Source organism: Geotrypetes seraphini, chromosome 5, assembly GCF_902459505.1.
Source record: "Geotrypetes seraphini chromosome 5, aGeoSer1.1, whole genome shotgun sequence".
NCBI lineage: Eukaryota > Metazoa > Chordata > Amphibia > Gymnophiona > Dermophiidae > Geotrypetes > Geotrypetes seraphini.
Window position 1 is genome coordinate 160,085,015 of NC_047088.1, and position 18,793 is coordinate 160,103,807.

The 18,793-nt window shown below is 43.4% G+C and overlaps 1 protein-coding gene across 6 annotated transcripts in view; it reads left to right on the forward strand.

The window, feature by feature from the left end:
- The window catches only part of ADARB1 (adenosine deaminase RNA specific B1), a 489,575-nt gene that overhangs the window by 75,456 nt on the left and 395,326 nt on the right, over positions 1 to 18,793 (forward strand). For 5 of the 6 annotated variants that reach the window (XM_033944607.1, XM_033944606.1, XM_033944605.1 and 2 more), the window contains exon 2: positions 9,724 to 9,813. The gene's annotated coding sequence lies outside the window, so the exon portion shown is untranslated. The remainder of the gene's footprint in view (positions 1 to 9,723; positions 9,814 to 18,793) is intronic. The other variant, XM_033944609.1, reaches the window with a different exon arrangement.

An 18,793-nucleotide genomic window follows, 5' to 3' on the forward strand; every position in this document is an offset into this window, starting at 1 on the left:
TGACTTTGTGTTGTCATCTCCATTTTTTTTTTTAACGGATTCCTCTCCCTATAATCAAATACCTTTTTTTGCATGCAGAAATTAGAGTTTCTTTTCAATCTAGTTAACCATAATACAGTAGAGTCTTTTAGTTAAGACAACAGTGCTGGGTAAGATATTTGGGCACATTCCTCTTTTGCAATATGCATTCACTATACCTTTCTTTTATTCCTCATCCATGTTTTTCTGTATTATCTGACTTTTTGATCATCCAGCAGCCTGTCTGTCCTGTTTTATATTGCATAATTGAGATTGTACTGTATATAACATAGCATCCAAGAAAATACTATATATGGGATTTAATTAGAGAGGGTTGATTTTGAAGCAGTTAAAAGGATGGACTCGGTTGAGAAAATTGGCTGGATAGAGCTTTAGAATATATATAGTATACTGTGTGTGTGTATACAGTATACTATATATATATATGAATATATATATAGAGAGAGGGGCATAATCAAAAGAAATGTCTAAGTCGCTAGTCACCCAAAGTTGACTAAGTAAAATGTCCATTCCTGAAAAATACGTCCCCCAATTTAAAAAAAAAAAAAAATTGTCTAGTTGGACGACCAGCCGTTTCATTGTCCAGACTGCTAAGTTGTCTATCGTTAAACTCCATTCTCATCCCAAAATTTGTCCAAGTCAAAAACGCCCAGAACAAAACCTTTTGGACGGGAGTGGGGTCAGCAAAGTGATGGACTGGACACCCAAACATTGCACCAGAGTAGTGGGGTATCTTACAGGGCACTGCTGTGAACTTCACAAAAAGGGTGCCACATACACATCTCAGCACAACAACCTTATAGGGCATGGTGAGCCCCCCCAAACACCCCCCAGAACCTACTAGACCCACCTGTCTACCACCCCAATAGCCCTTATGGCTGCAGGTGCCATTTATATGGCAGTACATAAGGGTTTTGGGGGGGTGCACATGTTTCACCATGCTTGCAGTGGTTAGAGTGGCTTATGGGCCTGGGTCCTCCTCTCCATGGTTCACTAGCCCACCCCTCAGATCACTTAAGCCACCTCTGGGCAGCTCTACTAGACTTTCCTATGTCAGGCTGCCAGGTGCTGATGTTCTGGAGTCAGATATGTGACGTTTTTATTATGATTTTTATGGCGGGGGGGGGGGGGGGGTCAGTGATCACTGGGGGAGTGTATAGCGGTCTGTACTTTTCCCCTGCAGTGGTTATCTGGTCACTTTGGATACCTTCTTGTGACTTAGACCTGGTTTTAGATGGCCTAAGTCACAACGTCAAAGTTCCATCTAGGCAGTGTTGTTAAACTTTCGGTTATACATGCAGTACAAATAAGTCTAGGACAGCCCACATCCCGCCTAAATCCTGCCCTCGCCACTTCTCCTGAAATGCCCCTTTTAGCTCTGGGCGTACTGCAGCACTAGGAAGGACTAAGTCGTTTTTAGATACGTCTAAAAAACCCGGTTCGATTATTGGCACTTGGACGACTTTTCTCACTGATCGTCCAAGGGTTTAGGCTGGTTTTTAGACATATTTCCGTTTCGATTATGAGCCCCATAAGGTTTAGAGATTAACTTCTATAGAATAATAAAGGCAGATAAAGACCATATGGCCTATGCAGTCTGCCTATCCATGCCATCTACCTATCCCTTCCTCTCCCTTAGAGAGCCAATGTACTTAGCTTTTTTGAATTCAGATATATTTTTCATCTTCACCATCTCTACCATGCATTCATCACCCTTTCCATGTACATCAATGCTGGGATGTACACAGCAGTTGGTATTTAAAGAAAGAAACTGGAACTGCAGGCCTGGCCTGACTTTGTTAGAACTGAGATTAGCTAAGTGAGCAGCTCTAGCAATCTCTGCTATCTCATCTCTTCTCCCCTCTGATCTGTACTGCTGCTGCCTCATTTCCAGTATAACACAATATGTGGCTTTAATCCAGTGGTGGTTGGCACTCTTTGCAGCTCTTTGTGAAATAAAATCACAGATGGGTTGGCAAACTTCAAAGCACTTCATTAGTGTACATTAGCAGTCAATGAGATGTAGATTAGAACTTTGGAAGGATGCTGGCATCGTTGATGACAATGTAAAGTGTGTCTCTGTAAACATGATTTTAGCTGGTACATTTACCACAGGCAGGGATTGTGGGCTGCTCTTTATTTGCCTTAGAAAATTGCTCTCTGAATTGGAGTGCACTGCACAGTTATTCACAGCTCCAGAAACAGTGACCAGGTTTTATATTTACTAGTATATAGAGGTGACTTTGCAAGGCAATAAAATATTTTAGGTAAGGTAGTCAGCATAGTACACCCATTAATCATAGCAGACATCTAAAATGATAGTGCAACTGTTGGGGTTTTTTTTTTCTCACAGATTACAATACAGAATGCAAACTACTGCAATAAATAAACATGCTAGATTTGATGTGCTGAAATCTCATTTATCCTTCTCCATATGCTTTATCGTTAACAAAAAATGTTACTCCGTTTATTTTTTGCCTGAGTTCTAAGTGCTGACCGTTTAAATATAGTGGTGTGGCAGGGCACTGCTGTATCTTGATTAGGGTTGCGTGCTTATTTTGCTTTCTATAATTATACATTAAAAACGGTATATGGAAGGCCATGTCCTTTGATCCTTTAATATGCCATTCAGCGATTACCTCTATCATGTTAATATAATTGTAAATAATAAAATAGGCTGCCTGTGCGTAGGAATTTACATCTTCATACATGGCTAATAAAGCATAAGCTCTCTATTTGACATTATAGTTGCGTAGGAAGAGTTTATTAATTGGCCTGTGCACGTTTTGACTGTTGATAAGATTGCTTGCCTCTGAGTTGAATTTCTATGGTAACAGATGTTGAAGTACACTGGGTACATGACTTAAATTTATCTGTAATAATGGATTCATAAATTACAAGAAAATATTTCCTTGGTTAACAGTCTGGCAGCCTCTGTGCTGCCTTGAAGGGAGGAAGGTCTCCTAAAAGGAGAGTAGCATTCTGGTGAAGTAGGAAATAATCATCTAGCCAGGACCTAACCACCAGGGGATGCAATATCCTCTCACGCTGAAGATGTGTCTCCAGGGGCTTCTGCTCAGGAGGGAAGGGTTAGGACAGCTGTTGTAGTTGGTGATTCGATCATTCGGCATATAGATAGCTAGACATCATAAATGACTGCTTCTTGGAGCAACTGGGCCAGTAACCGATAAGAGAAGGAGCTATTTTAGATTTGGTCCTTAGTGAAATGCAAGGCATAATACAGGAGGTAACTGTGTTGGTCTGCTGGGAAGCAGCGATCATATTGTGATCAAATTTGAGATGATTTCTGGAGTGACGTCACAAAAGAAATCTACTGTAGTGGCATTTAATTTTCAAAAGGGTGACTATGATAAAATGAGGAAAATGGTTAGTTTCAAGTTTTATTTAAAATTTGATTAAATCGCTTATCAAATTCTAAGCGATATACAAAAAAATGGGAATAGACATTTGGGAATTACAAACATTAATTTAAAAAGAAGCTGAAAGGATCAATTGCAAAGGTTAGGACTGTAAACCTGGGCGAGAACACATTTATGTCCTCTCCAGCACATCCTCTTATCATATTCTAGGCGGATAACAATATTTAAAAATAATGCATCAAAGTTCTCAGCAAATTTACAATAAATCAGTTTAATGAGTTTTTAAAATTTTTCAAAAGATATAATAAGAAACTTTTCCTAACTGAGTAGGAACATCATTCCAAAGTTTGGTTCCTACATATTCAAAAGATTTATTCATCAAAGACTTTAAATGAATATATTTACTTCTTAAATAATTGAGCTTCAAAGAATGCTGGAAACAAATTTATCCTGCTTACTGGAAAGGATAAATATTGTAATAAGCCTTTAGGTCCCATGCCATATAACATTTTATATATCAATGTAACCACTTTAAAATGTATTCTTTTCTCAACCATCAGCCAATACAATTGATTTAAAAATGGAGTCACCCGATCATAATTGAATATCAGACGCACCCTTGTGTTCAGAAGCAATTGCAACCTATATTTCAATGTCAGTGTAATACCACAGTGCAATGAATTACAATAATCTAACTCATTGATTCTCAACCCAGTCCTGGGAAACCCCCAGCCAGTCAGGTTTTCAAGATATCCCTAATGAATATGTATGAGAGAGATTTGCATACCTGCCACTTCCATTATATGCAAATCTCTCTCATGCATATTCATTAGGGATATCTTGAAAACCCGACTGGCTGGGGGGGGGGGGGGTCCCCAGGACAGAGTTGAGAACCACTGACTAACTGAAGTAAAATAATTGCCCTAATTATTGTTTGAAAGCTATTAGTGAAAAGGTCGAAATGTATTGTGCATAGTTGGCATAATCGGGGGGAAATCCCCCTCTTACTCAGTTCTTTATCTTTGTTCTCAAACGTCAAACCACAATCCTGTATAATACCCAAAACTCTAGATTACTCCTCAAGTATAAGTATCTTGCCAGTAGACAATACTATTATTTTACCTATAAAACCTTCTTGGTTTTCTGTTTATTCAATATTAAAAAATTAACAATTGTTATCAACTAATGTTATTGTATTCTGAATAAATCTAAAAGCCTCCTCAAAATTGTCTAAAGCTGGACTTGCAATAAAAATATCTTCAATATATAATAAGACAAATATTCCTAAGCGTTCAATATTGGTCGCCGTACCTCAAGAAGGACATGGCGGTACTCGAGAGAGTCCAAAGGAGAGCAACGAAACTGGTAAGAGGGCTGGAACACTGCCCATATGCCGAGAGGTTGGATAGGCTGGGGCTCTTCTCTCTGGAAAAAAGGAGGCTCAGGGGTGATATGATAGAGACCTTCAAGATCATGAGGGGCATAGAGAGGGTGGATAGGGACAGATTCTTCAGGCTGAAGGGGACAACAGGTACGAGGGGGCATTCAGAGAAACTGAAGGGAGATAGGTTCAAAACGAATGCAAGGAAGTTTTTTTTCACCCAAAGGGTCGTGGACACTTGGAATGCGCTACCGGAGGACGTGATTGGGCAGAGTACGGTACAAGGATTCAAACAGAGACTGGACGGATTCCTAAGGGATCGTGGGATACTGAGAAAGCTAACCAGAAAATAAGTATAGAAACCCGACCAGGTCGTGCATGTGCAAGACCGGAGGGCTAGGACTTTGATGGGAAGATAGGACTCAATAGGAAACCAAGGTGGCATGGGGGCCCCTTCTGGTGATTTGGACAGGTCGTGACCTGTTTGGGGCCGCCGCGGGAGCGGACTGCTGGGCAGGATGGACCTATGGTCTGACCCGGCGGAGGCACTGCTTATGTTCTTATGTTCTTATGTTAGTCAGCCATTCCCCAAAGGGCTCATATACAAGTTAAAAAGTAAAGGCAAAATTGGTGAGCTTTGTGGAACCCCACGATCTGCCAACCAAAAATCGGAATTTGAATTAACTCTTTTTACACAATATCTTCTTTTAGTCAAGAATTCGAAAAACCGACTCGGCACCTTACCATCCACTCCCACAGCACTCAACTTACTCACCATTACATTATGATCTATCGAATCAAATGCTAAAGATAATATCAAATTAAAGCAGCAATGTTCGTTTATCAAAACTCATAATTTTTCTAATTTCCGAGACCAAAATTAACAATAAGGTTTCCATGCTGTGGAGTGGGCAGAAACCATGCTGGGTTGTATGTAAACAACCTTTGGAAACTATATAATCAGAAAATTGTTGCTATACCACAAATTCTAGCAGTTTAACCTGCCATGGAATACTGGCCACTGGATAATAGAATTCAACTTTGCTTAAATCAACATCTGATTCTTTTGGTATTGGTGTAAGTATAATATCAATAAGTTGAACAGGATATACCCCTTCTGTTAACCCTTAATTAACAGCTATTCAATCAATATAAAATCTCAGCTGGAACTCATGGCAGTAAAACAGCAGGACAAATATCTAAAACACAAGATTTAGGTGTTAATTCCACCAAAACCTTTAAAACTTGTTTTTCTCGTACTCTGGAAAACGCCTCCCAGTACAACCCAAAATTCATGTTTCCATATTAAAAATATTACTGTATAATCTGCATTTCACATGGAACCAAGGCCCCTTTTTTGAAACTGTATTAGGCATTTTTATTGTCAACAGTGGAAACTTGCAGAAGACATTTTTGATCGCGGCTCGTAACGAGGCAGGAGCGTAGGACATAAGAACATAAGAAATGCCTTCACTGGATCAGACCTTAGGTCCATCTAGTCCGGTGACCCGCACACGCGGAGGCTAAGCTAGGTGTTTCCTGATGATTACCATGTTTACCCGTATCCCTCAATGTGATTCGCATGAAAGTGCGCATCCAACTTGCCCTTGAAACCTAGAATGGTGGTCTCTGTCGCAACCTCCTCCGGAAGAGCATTCCAAGCATCCACCACTCGCTGTGTGAAGCAGAACATCTGACATTTGTCCTGGGCCTGCTGCCCCTGAGTTTCAGACCATGTCCTCTTGTCCGAGACACATTTGACAACGTGAATAACGATGACTTGCTCTATTTTGTTGAATTCTTTTAGTATTTTAAAAGTCTCTATCATATCCCCTCGCAGTCTTCTCTTCTCAAGGGTGAACAACCCCAGTTTTCCGAGGCGTTCCTGGTAGCTCAAGTTCTCCATACCTTTTACTAGCTTCGTGGCTCGTGTCCAGCTTCACTGTTCGACCACCAGGGCTTTTAAAGGTAAGGTCTGCAGGGGTCAGGGAGGCAGGTGGGAGGCAAGGTGGTTTAGAGCTGGCCGGAACAGGATGTGGGAAGGATCACTCCTGTCCTGGCTCATCGCTGGGCCACCAGGGCTTCAGGCAAACCCCCAGTCGACCTTCAACAGGTGCAGGTGGGGGCGGAAGGTTGGCGCAGACCAGAGGACTTGAATATAAACTGAGACCCCCATTTTTGGGCCAGTGTTTTGGTCCCAAAATCTTGGTTTATATTCGAGTATATGTGGCATGCTCTCTGTAGACAGCAGTTCACCATTCACACAAACCCATCTTACTTAACCTTTTCTAGACCCAAATCAAAACTGTAATATTATAACTGAAGGGAGCTGTGGGACTGTAGCAGTGTGGAATTTCCTGTGCATGTATAGTAAAAGCCTTTAGACCAGTGGTCTCAAACTCGTGGACCTGGGGCCACATGCGGCCTGCCAGGTACTATTTTGAGGCCCTCGGTATGTTACCATTGTTCTGGAACGTTGCCCACTTCACTGTTGTAACCTCACGCAAGTGCTTTCCTGCTTCTGTATGCGATTGTGAGGTGGAATGGAGAGGGCAATCGCATACAGACACAGGAAAGAGCTTGCATGAGGTTACAGCAGTGAGGCGGGCAACGTTCCAGAACATAAGGTAACCATTGGAGGCAGTGCAGCTTGTGCATGTGTACGTAATCTCGTGAACGCTCATAAAATTTGGCACCTCTCCTGGCAGTGACTGCTTGATATAAGATGGCGGTTGCGTCTGTTGCTGGAGGAGGTGAGAGCTGAAAGTGGTTGAGAGCGCAACCACTGGACATTTCGGGCACAAGACGGATTTTGATTCTCCCCTCTACAAAAAGGCCTAGAGGACTACACCAAAATCTTGTCTCTTGCAGTTGAAACTTTAGATTAGAATCTATATCACAATTTTGCATGAGGTAAAAACTCTTTACAGTGTTTAAGTCTTTCCTTAATTGCTTCTGATAATTTCAGCTATACACAGCTGAAAGCAGTGCAACATGCAGAAAGTGAAAAACTATCTAAACTTCACTTTCTGCATGTTGCACTGCTTTCAGCTGTGTATAGCTGAAATTATCAGAAGCAATTAAGGAAAGACTTATAAACTATAACAAGTTTTACCTCATGCAAAGCTATCATTTCTTTAATAAGACATTAACTATTTTTTCTGCGGCTCTCCACGTACCTACAAATCCAAAATGAGACCGCTGCTTTAGACAGTATCAGAACACTCTGGAAAAGTTCACTTTTTTCATTTATTTATTTTTTTCCCCATCTTTCTAAGAGAATATTCAGAATGGGCTTTGAAATTGTTGTATGTGTTTCAATATTATGATCCAAAAATATGGAGCAAACACAATAATTTACAATAGAAATAGACAATAATATATTAAAAGAGCAACCAGGATCTTTCCAATCAGCTTGAGTATGATGTGGTTGACTCACTTTCCTGCTATTTGGCGATACTTGTAGCTGCTCAAGGCTAATCCAGTTTCCTCTCTTCTCCCGTGTTGTTCTTCCTCTTTCTTCCTCTTGAGAAAGAGATTGTCGAAACACAACTCGTGTTGAGGGAGTTGAACCTGTACTGAATGATTTGCTTGCACTTGGATCTATCTACTTCATGAAAGCACTTGCACCTGCACTTTATTGATCACTGGTTCATGAATTGGGATTGAGATCACTTGGACTTTTATGGGTTTTTACAGTCTGCCCTGGACAGTTTCTACAGACTATGATTGATATATTTTTCAGCATGGCCTGTTGAATATTGAACATTCGGTTTTGAGCTGATGATTTTTTATCAGCTGAAGTCATGCTCCTTGTATATATACATGATTATGACAATGGTTTTGTACTTTTTTATCCTGCTGAAATCAGGGCAGGATTAATTCGTCGAGGGCCCCTAGGCACACAAGTACACTGGACCCCCCTGCCCCGCCCCACCCCACCATGCGCCCAGGCGGAAACAGGAAGCTGCATCAGAGGGAAGCTTTGGGCAAGCAGCACCACTTGAACAATTACAGTTCCCATTGCCTTTTTTACCCACGTTGCTTGCTTGTCTTACATTCCGTCGATGGGGGGGGGGGCGCATTACCAATCAGGGTGGGGCCTGCATTGCTGATCGGGGGGGGCCCACATTGCCAATCGATGCTGTAGGGGCCCATCGCCGTTTGGAAAAAACAATGTTGATGCTCTCCTTCATCGGGCCCCCGTGACCATTTCGGGCCCTAGGCATGTGCCTACTTGGCCTATTGGTTAATCCTGCCCTGGCTGAAATTAGATTATTGTTGTTAGATCTGTTGATTACTGTTTTGTTTTCTGTCCTTGTATTGACGTTTTAAGAATTTTACCGTATATAATATTAATAATTAAAAAATTATTTGTAATGTAGATTGATTTTTTGGGATTCTCTTGTAATAATGACTAATTTCTGTGCCTGGTGAGCTGCCTTCAGAACATTTTTGAAAGAACTTCCTTTCTAGGACCACGCTATTGTTTTAGTAGATTTTAACGTGTTATTTTTTTAATTAACACTCCAAACACCACAAAGATTTGGGGGCTCTTTTACTAAGGCACACTAGCTGATTTTAGTGTGCACTAAATGTTAACGTGTCCATAAAATATAATGGGCGCGTTAGCATTTAGCACACTAAATTGGCTAGCACACCTTAGTAAAAGACCCCCTTTATGTGCAGATGAAATTTTAATTAAATTCTGAAGAACCTGGGGTAATGATCCAGTATGTATTTAAGAGAAACTTTTAAGTTGTCCTTCCTTTTGTTCTTCTTTTCTGACCACTGCTGCAACCTCCCTACCTTTAGATAGGTCATTCTTCACGACAGTGCGGAGGAATAGTTAACATTCAATTTTATTTTTGTTTCCTAAAATATCTTAGTTTTAATATGCTTTGCCATGTTTTGTCTCTACAGAGCACACTGAAGTTCATCCTTTTGTTAGCAGCTGACACCGACCAAGTGAAGGAACGAAGTGAGTACATCATTCCGGCTTAAGAGATTACTGTAAGTATAAGGCTTTAACCCAAATTTTTATTCGAGTTTGATATACTGCATAACAGCCAAAGTATCTACACAGATATTACATACATATTACATCTTATGAACTCCAGAAAAAAGCTCTTTTTGGCACAATGCAAGCAGTAAATTTGAGAGACTCAGATCATACTCAACGTACCCTGACTTTGGAGTGAGGTTCATTCCTGTTATGTTATTCGCAATGAAGACAGTGGGAACGGACAGTGAGCCCTCCACAAGAGCCAGTGAGATGAAGAAAAATCTTGTTTATTTCTGGGATGTACAGTAACATGGACCCGACATAGTACTGTGTTTCGGTGAACATAAGCGCCTGCATCAGGGGTCACTGTAATATTTGAATCCACAGATAAAAACTCCTTTGTGACCCCTGATGTAAGCGCTTATGTTCGCTGAGACACAGTACTGTGTCGAGTCCATGTTACTGTACATCCCAGTTTGAAATAAGACTTTTCTTCATCTCACTGGCTCTTGTGGAATGCTCATTGTCCGTTCCCACTGTCTTCTTTGCTGTTTGGTACCTGTGGGATCTCGTCCTGTTGGACTTTTGGTGGCCATGTTATTTGTAATACCATAACTTTCAATTTATATACCCCGAAGCAGCCAATTAAGTTGGCAAAAGAAGGCCCTTGTCAGGATTTGCATTGGAACTTTGGATATTTCCTGCAGATGTGCTGCCCTGTGAAAATGGCTATGTGAATTGTGCTTGTTCCATGAAAGACAAGAAAAGTATTTTTGTAGTGCACAGAAGCAAGTTGTTTCACTTAGAGACCAATTCATGATGTGTAAACAGGTTGAATTTTTTTGTGCTGATGATAGAATTGATGACGGCTTTTGAATACATTCTATGTGCTGGCTGTGACTTAAGTTTGAGGCTTTTTTCTTCACCATTTTTGTAATGGATCTCTAGTGTAACAATTGTGGATTGACATTCAAGTAAGAATTGTAAAGCTGTGTTCATTATTTTGTTACTCTTATGAATTAACTATGCGCAATACTATTTGGAGAAATTGCCCTATGACCATAAAAATCATATTAACAGGCACTTATCCTTTGGGAATCCTATATAATAATACTCTTAGCACGCATGCGCACTTCAATCTCCGTGGCTCCATGCGTCCGTAGCTCCGTGGCCGGCAGAGAAATTGTAAAGCGTGCGGCGCATGCGCGTTCGGCGTGTGCGCGCATGACGATTTGCTTCGAGTGGCGGTTTAACCTAATCCAGCAGCGGTTACTGTGTGCCGGTTGTCCTTCCCAACACAATGCGTGGTTAAAAAAAAAGGTAGGATGGGGCACGATAATTGACAGGGAGAGAGATTGAAAGAAAAAAAAAAAACAGACGGCGGACAAGGAGAGAAAAAAGACACAGAAAAAAAGACACAGAAAAAAAAGACAGACAGACAACGGCCAAGGAGACAGACAGCAAAAAAAGACAACAGACAGCGGCCAAGGAGAGAGAGAGACAGAAAGAAAGACAGACAAAGAAAAAGCGGCCTAGGAGAGAGAGAGAAAGAAAGAAAGACACACATCTATTCTAGCAAATTTGTCTCCTGAAAAAAATGAGCGCTGATATATGAGCGCAGTGCTGTTCTATAAATGGCACTTTGAGTTGGATGCTGTTTATAGAATAGCACTTGGCACTGGGTTACACCAACTGAACTCTGGTCTAAAGGCTAGATTCACTAAGCTCACCAATCGTGTCCTGACCAGTTTGCAAGCCTTTTCCAATCCCGACCTGATTCACTAACCTTCTGCCCGATCCGATCCACACATGCAAATGAGGGGAAATGGCATGCAAAGTAGGAAGGCAGCGATACTCTAAACAGAAGAGGGAACATCGATTGGACTGGCTGATCCAAAAAGAAGCGACTGCTGAGGACCAGTCGCTCACATCCTTGCCGACTGTCCTGCTCTCTGCCGCCCTGAAATCCCAGCCCTGAAACCATCAAAATAAAACATCTCCCTTGTGCAAAAAGCGTCCTGCTCTCTGCCGCCCTGCCTCTCTGCGGTTTTAACCAGTGGGTTTAAAGCGTGTTCTGTTCCATAGTCTGGCTGCAAAGCGAAAGTCCTAAAACAACAGTAATTTGAGTTGTCTGGCAAGCAATTTTTAACTAGCAAAACCCTGAAGATGTTAATCAAATAACTGTTAGCATATAATGAAGTGCATTCCACTTGGCAACATTCCCCCTGTAGCACTGATTGGGTGGACATTATAGAGAGTGGGCGGGGCTTCCCCGGGTCCCTGCCTAAACGCAGAACGGGAGCGGGGCTCATGAAGTTGAAATGCTTCCTGAACATGCGTCTCAATCGCTCTACAGCGATCCATGGGATTGCTTGTGGGCATGCGTCTGATCACCACGGCTTTGGGGAGTCCTGCCAGCTCAGCTGATTGGGGGGGGGATACCCCTGCTGCGATTAGCTGAGAAGCTGTGGCAGGGGACCCCCCAACCGCGATAGGCAGGAGGGATGCCCACTCCCTCTTGCTGTAACCCCCTAAGTACACCCCCACAACCGCGATAGGCAGGAAGGATGCTCACTCTCTCCTGCGTGCAGGCTCTCACCCTGAGCTCATGCCCCACCCCAACCACTGATACTACTGAACCCCCCCCATCCTGACACCCTCTAAGGGGGGGTCGGGGGGTATTGGCAGTTGGGACGGGTCATGAGTTCAGGGGGGCCTGCAGGCAGGAGGAAGTGGGCATCCCTCCTGCCTATTGTGGTTGTTGGGGGGGGAGGTGTCCTTTGCTGAAGCTGCTCAGCTGATTGCGGCAGGGGTATTTCCCCCCCTCCGATCTATCTACCTAATGAAAGAGTATTGGATAAATTCAAAGACTCCCTAAAAAGTTTTTTATATAGGGCTGCCTTTGAGACTTAACTTCATTGAATATGAGCATTTTTTCGCTCATATCATTTCTACCCTCAATGATCAAGCCCCTTTTCAGAGGCTCTCAAACCTGCCCCGTTGTGTTTATCCTTATTTATTCTTTCTTTGCTATACTATTTGTAGTTGCTCCCCTCCTCCTTTTGTAACAGTCATTTATAAGTCTGTCTAAATTTCGTCCATGTCAGTACTGTTCCCCCAATTTTAGATTTGTAATAAGCTTTGAAATTAAGACATCAAATTTTAAATAAAACTTGAAAACTTGAGCTGGCAGGATTTCCCGAAGTTGCGGCTTCGGGAAGTACTGCCGACTCAACTGATCATGGATAATTTCCCCTGCCATGATCTGCTTATGGCTGCTGTGGCCTGACTTTAGGATCCCGTGGCAGCATAGATAGGTGGCTGAAATGTAGGCCAGGGTTTTCTGCCTATTTCATCTACCTATCTTGTCGTGAATCATGGCTGGATAGCTGCTTTAGCTCACTTAACGCCACTTCCGGCGTTGGCCACGCCTACTTTGACATTCCGTGGCCTAAAGCGGCTACCTAGCCATGATGCCAGCTGCCTTTTATTTAGGTGTCAGTAGGTGCTAAAGCGCTGCCATTTTTGCCATTTCTGACGGCTTTCTTTTTAATTAACTTGGGCATCGGTTATAGAATTTCCCTGTAAGTGCCAATAATTGATTAATACTGAAAGAGACCTGGGAGTGATGGTGGACACGTCTTTAAAGGCGTCGGCACAGTGCGCCACAGCCTCAAGAAAAGCAAACAAAATGTTGGGTATCATTAAGAAGGGTATCACGACCAGGACAAAGGAGGTCATCCTGCCACTGTATCGTGCAATGGTGCGACCGCATCTGGAGTACTGTGTCCAATATTGGTCGCCGTACCTCAAAAAGGACATGGCGGTACTTGAGGGAGTCCAGAGAAGAGCAACTAAACTAATAAGAGGTATGGAAAACCTCTCATATACTGACAGACTGAAAAAGCTGGGGCTGTTCTCCCTGGAAAAGCGGAGACTTAGAGGAGACATGATAGAAACCTTCAAGATCCTGAAGGGTATAGAAAAGGTAGACAGGGACAGATTTTTCAGATTACGGGGAACCACAAGTACAAGGGGGCACTCGGAAAAATTAAAAGGGGACAGGTTTAAATCAAATGCCAGAAAGTTCTTTTTCACCCAGAGGGTGGTGGACACATGGAACGCGCTTCCGGAGGCTGTGATAGGCTGGAGCACGTTACAAGGATTCAAAGAAGGTTTGGATAGGTTCCTAGAGGATAAAGGAATTGAAGGGTACAGATAAGAGTAGCGGTAGGTTATAGGGATAGTCTGGGACCATTGCTCAGGCAATGGGCCTGATGGGCCGCCGCGGGAGCGGACCGCTGGGCGAGATGGACCTCTGGTCTGCCTCAGCGGAGGCAACTTCTTATGTTCTTATGTTCTTATGTTCTTATTGAGGCTAGCAGGCTCGATATTCAAACTGCATGCACAAATTGGGCGAATGCCCAAATTTGAGCACACAATTTTAATCACCCTTTATAGAATTCCTGTTTATTCTAAAATCTAAAGGAGTGGCTGTGTGACTGAGAACAATCAAGTATAATCTTTCATGCAACGTTATAGCTGTTCGTTTAGCATTGCACAGAACAGCAGTGTGATAACACATTTTATAAGATGTTTCAGCAATATCCCAGGATCTTCTGTGGATAGAAACAAAACTAACACCCTGTCTCTCTTGAGAATCCCTGTACTTTCCACAGGAGGAAAATGTGGCATAGTGGCTAGAGCTACAGCCTTGGCAACCTGAGGTTGTGGGCTCAAACCTCATGCTGTTTCTTGTGACCCTGAGCATGTCACTTAATCCTCCACTGCCCCAGATAGGGAAAATGCTTGAGTACCTGATTTGTAACCTGTTCTGAGCTCCTTTGAGAGGACAGGCCAAATGAATGGATGAATTTGTTATGAATTGAGAAAATGGGGGCTTGCGTAATTTAATGTCTATGAAATAAGATTAGCACATATTAACTCATTGACGCAGGATAGTAAATGAGTCTATGGGCTCCTTTTACAAAAGCGCGCTAACAGTTTAACGCGCGTAATACTGCACGTCAAACCGCTGGCCGTGCTAGCCACTACCGCCTGCCCTTGAGCAGGCGGTAGTTTTTAGGCCAGCGTGGGGGTTACTGCGTGATGAAAAGTCACTTAATAAAAGGAGCCCTATGTTTGACAATGAGATTTGTGAATTCTAAAAAATGGATGTTTTACAAAGGAAAATCGCCTAATTGCTCTTTTTATGTTCCCTCTCTTTGAGGATGAGATGTGCTAGGCATCTGGGTTAAGTGGGTGCAGAAGTTTAATGCAGGAACATGCAAGAATATATTTCAGTTAATTTCAACTAGCAAATTGCTATTGTTTTCATTTTGGTTTTATATGGAGCACTTAATTAGTACGTGCTCGTCAAGAATAATTTGCTGTCAAGATAACCAGAAAAGAACCCTCTTCTACTGTACATACGTTTTGGATTTTCTCACAAAGCATTTTACACTTCAGTTTAGATGACTCTGTTAAGGAAAATCAGGAGGAAAGTAATTGTGATATAATGCATTACCATGCGTGATTGGAATTACCGGTATGTGTTAGGTTTTTATTAAAATTGATTTTTATGCTTTGTGTTTTCACAAGTTTACTTTCTTTTTTTTTATATATATTTCTTTATTCAAGTTTTTAGTATCATAAACAAGTATCAACTTGCATAAGGATTGGAAATTAACATTTTAATCACAATGATTAACTACAGTAAAAGAAAAGGGAAAAAAACAACAATATTATTTAGTCCACAGTTTTGATCCAAGAACAAAGAAAATTAAGTAAAAACTTAAGATAATAATACAAGAAAATAAAAAATTAAGCGGAGTAGAGTACTCAAATCTATAATCCAGACAGCCGGTTCATTTAAGATACGGAAGGAGATGTCAAACCTATAACAACCCCTCCCCCTTCTCTAGCGATTATAAATTCAGATAATTGCTTTGGTTCAAAAAATAGAAAATTCTTCCCATCAATAGAAACATTACATTTAGCAGGAAATTTCAACAAAAAAGATGCACCAAGGGCTAATGTCCTTGTTCTATAACAGAGAAAATCCTTTCTCTTTTTTTGTGTCTCTTTAGAATGATCTTGAAAGATTCTCACTGTTGAACCCAGGAAAGATTCATTCATAAGTCGAAAATAAGTACGGAAGATTAAGCCCCTCTTTTATTAAGGTGCGTTAACCGATTAGCGTGCTCAAAACGCTAACGCGTGCATCTTAGTCTATGGACACATTAGCATTTAGCGTGCTCTAATTCAGTTAGCACGCATTAATCGGTTAGCGCACCTTAGTAAAAGAGGGAGTAAGTCTATCAAACTCCAAGGCAAATGATACAATTAGAGTAGATCTTTCAGTGATTACTTCTAGAGGACTCTCCAAAAATTTGTGAGGTCTAATTTATTCCCTTGTTCTTCCTTTTCTCCTTTTGGGGGTAGAGACAGATGATTTCTTCAAACCCACTGAAATGCTTTGGACTCTAGTTCTAGGTGGTAAATTTTCCACAGTTATTAACAATATCTCTTGTAAATATTTCTGCACCATTTCCAAAGGAGAAATTGTTGGAGATTTGGAAAATTTAATAGCCTCAAATTATTTCTTCTTTGTTTATTCTCTAAAAATTCCAATTTCCTTTGAATTAAAGATCTTTCTTTAATCTTTTCTGACTCCAAAGATTTTATTTGAGAGAGTTGCTCTTCATGCTTTTTAATAATCTCACTTTGTTCTTTTATTGTATCTCCTTGCACTTTCACCTGGGAGCTAATATGGGCACAATATGAACGAACCATAGATACAACTTTTCTAAGGTTGGAGTACATAGTGGAAATAGCCTTCCATAGATCATCCATGCTAACATTTGCAGGCTTACTTATCTCTCCAAACTGCTCACATGGAAAGGAAAGGATCTCACCCTTATCTGTCTCGGGCACCGTTGGTCTGGCTTCAATGGGGGTTGAACTCTCTAATTCCACAACCTCCATTGCTTCTCTGGGGCTCCACAGCACTATTTCCCCACTGGTCAGCTGCTTCATGTCCTCCGAGGCAGATATCCAACTCCCAGGCTGGAGAGGTGTCTGCTAGAGAATGACACGGTGACGGTTTACCCGCGGCCACCGCATTTAAGCCGCGGGTCACCGCCGAAAATGGGGAAGAAAACTAGCAGTCGCTGCGGTGACGGGGACAAGGCCATTCACCGACCGCGGAAACGGTGAACAGGTTTGTCCCCGCGGGCCAATGTACCCCCTTCTAGGAACCGCTATTTCACCGTGCTCCTCATTTGTCATTTCAACCCTTCCTGCCAATCGCAGCAGAAGGGTACCCAACCCCTCCTGCCGGTCCTCCCAATGGCCTCCCCTAAGATCGCCGGCAGGAGGGTACCCAACCCCTCCTGCTGGACCCCCCCCCAACGAACCCTCCCACCCCGGAACCCCCTTAGTCTTACTTTTCAAGTTGGACCGGACAGCTCCTCGCTCGTCTGGCCAGCAGGCCTGCCTCCGTCCAAGTGAGGCGGGCCCGCCCCTCCCCTCCCCTCCCCTGCCTCCCAATGGCCTCCCCTAAGATCGCCGGCAGGAGGGTACCCAACCCCTCCTGCTGGACCCCCCCCCCCCCAACGAACCCTCCCACCCCGGAACCCCCTTAGTCTTACTTTTCAAGTTGGACCGGACAGCTCCTCGCTCGTCTGGCCAGCAGGCCTGCCTCCGTCCAAATGAGGCGGGCCCGCCCCTCCCCTCCCCTGCCTAACCCACAGGATCCTAGGGCCTGATTGGCCCAAGCACCTAAGGCCCCTCCTATAGCGGGAGTGGCTTTAGGTGCCTAGACCAATCAGGCCCTAGGATCCTGTGGGTTGGGCAGGGTAGGGGCGGGCCCGCCTCATTTGGACGGAGGCAGGCCTGCTGGCCAGACGAGCGAGGAGCTGTCCGGTCCAACTTGAAAAGTAAGACTAAGGGGGTTCCGGGGTGGGAGGGTTCGTTGGGGGGGGTCCAGCAGGAGGGGTTGGGTACCCTCCTGCCGGCGATCTTAGGGGAGGCCATTGGGAGGCAGGGGAGGGGAGGGGAGGGGAGGGGCGGGCCCGCCCCCGCCCGCCTCATTTGGACGGAGGCAGGCCTGCTGGCCAGACGAGCGAGGAGCTGTCCGGTCCAACTTGAAAAGTAAGACTAAGGGGGTTCCGGGGTGGGAGGGTTCGTTGGGGGGGGGGGTCCAGCAGGAGGGGTTGGGTACCCTCCTGCCGGCGATCTTAGGGGAGGCCATTGGGAGGACCGGCAGGAGGGGTTGGGTACCCTTCTGCTGCGATTGTCGGGAGGGCCGTTGGGGGGGTCTACAGGAGGGGTTGGGTGCCCTCCTGCCGGGATCGGTGGGGGGAGGGGAGACTTGCAGCCGTAGCCGCGGTCACTATGCTAATCACGGCAGCATTTAAAGTACATGTCGTGTTTGTTTTTGCATTGCTAGCCCCAGGGGTGGTGGAAGATTAGTGATTGAAAAACTGTATGAAAAATAACTATTTTAAATTTAGTGATCAAAATGTGTCAGTTTTGAGAATTTTTATTAATTAATTTTTTCTCTGCGTGTTTTGTTTTTGTATAGTTATTAACTAATATTTAACTAAGTTTTAAAGTTTTAAAGTTTTAAAGAATGTTTCCTTTATACGTAAATAAAGAAAAGTGAATGGGATTGCAGTGGCGGTGACGGGGCGGTGAATGGGGTGGCAGTGGCGGTGACGGGGCGGTGAAGAGGATGGTGAGACGGGGACGGGGCGGTGACGGGGTTGGTGAGACGGGGACGGGGCGGTGACGGGGATGGTGAGACGGGGACAGGGCGGTGACGGGGACCAATTTTTTCACCGTGTCATTCTCTAGTGTCTGCCTCTGGATCGGGCTCAACAAAGCTTGATCGTCACTAAGGTCTGCCGATTTACTCGGCGTTCCTCCTGAAGTCTGGGGAACACTCATTGGCTGATGCATCGCTCCGACGTTCAGCATTGTCTG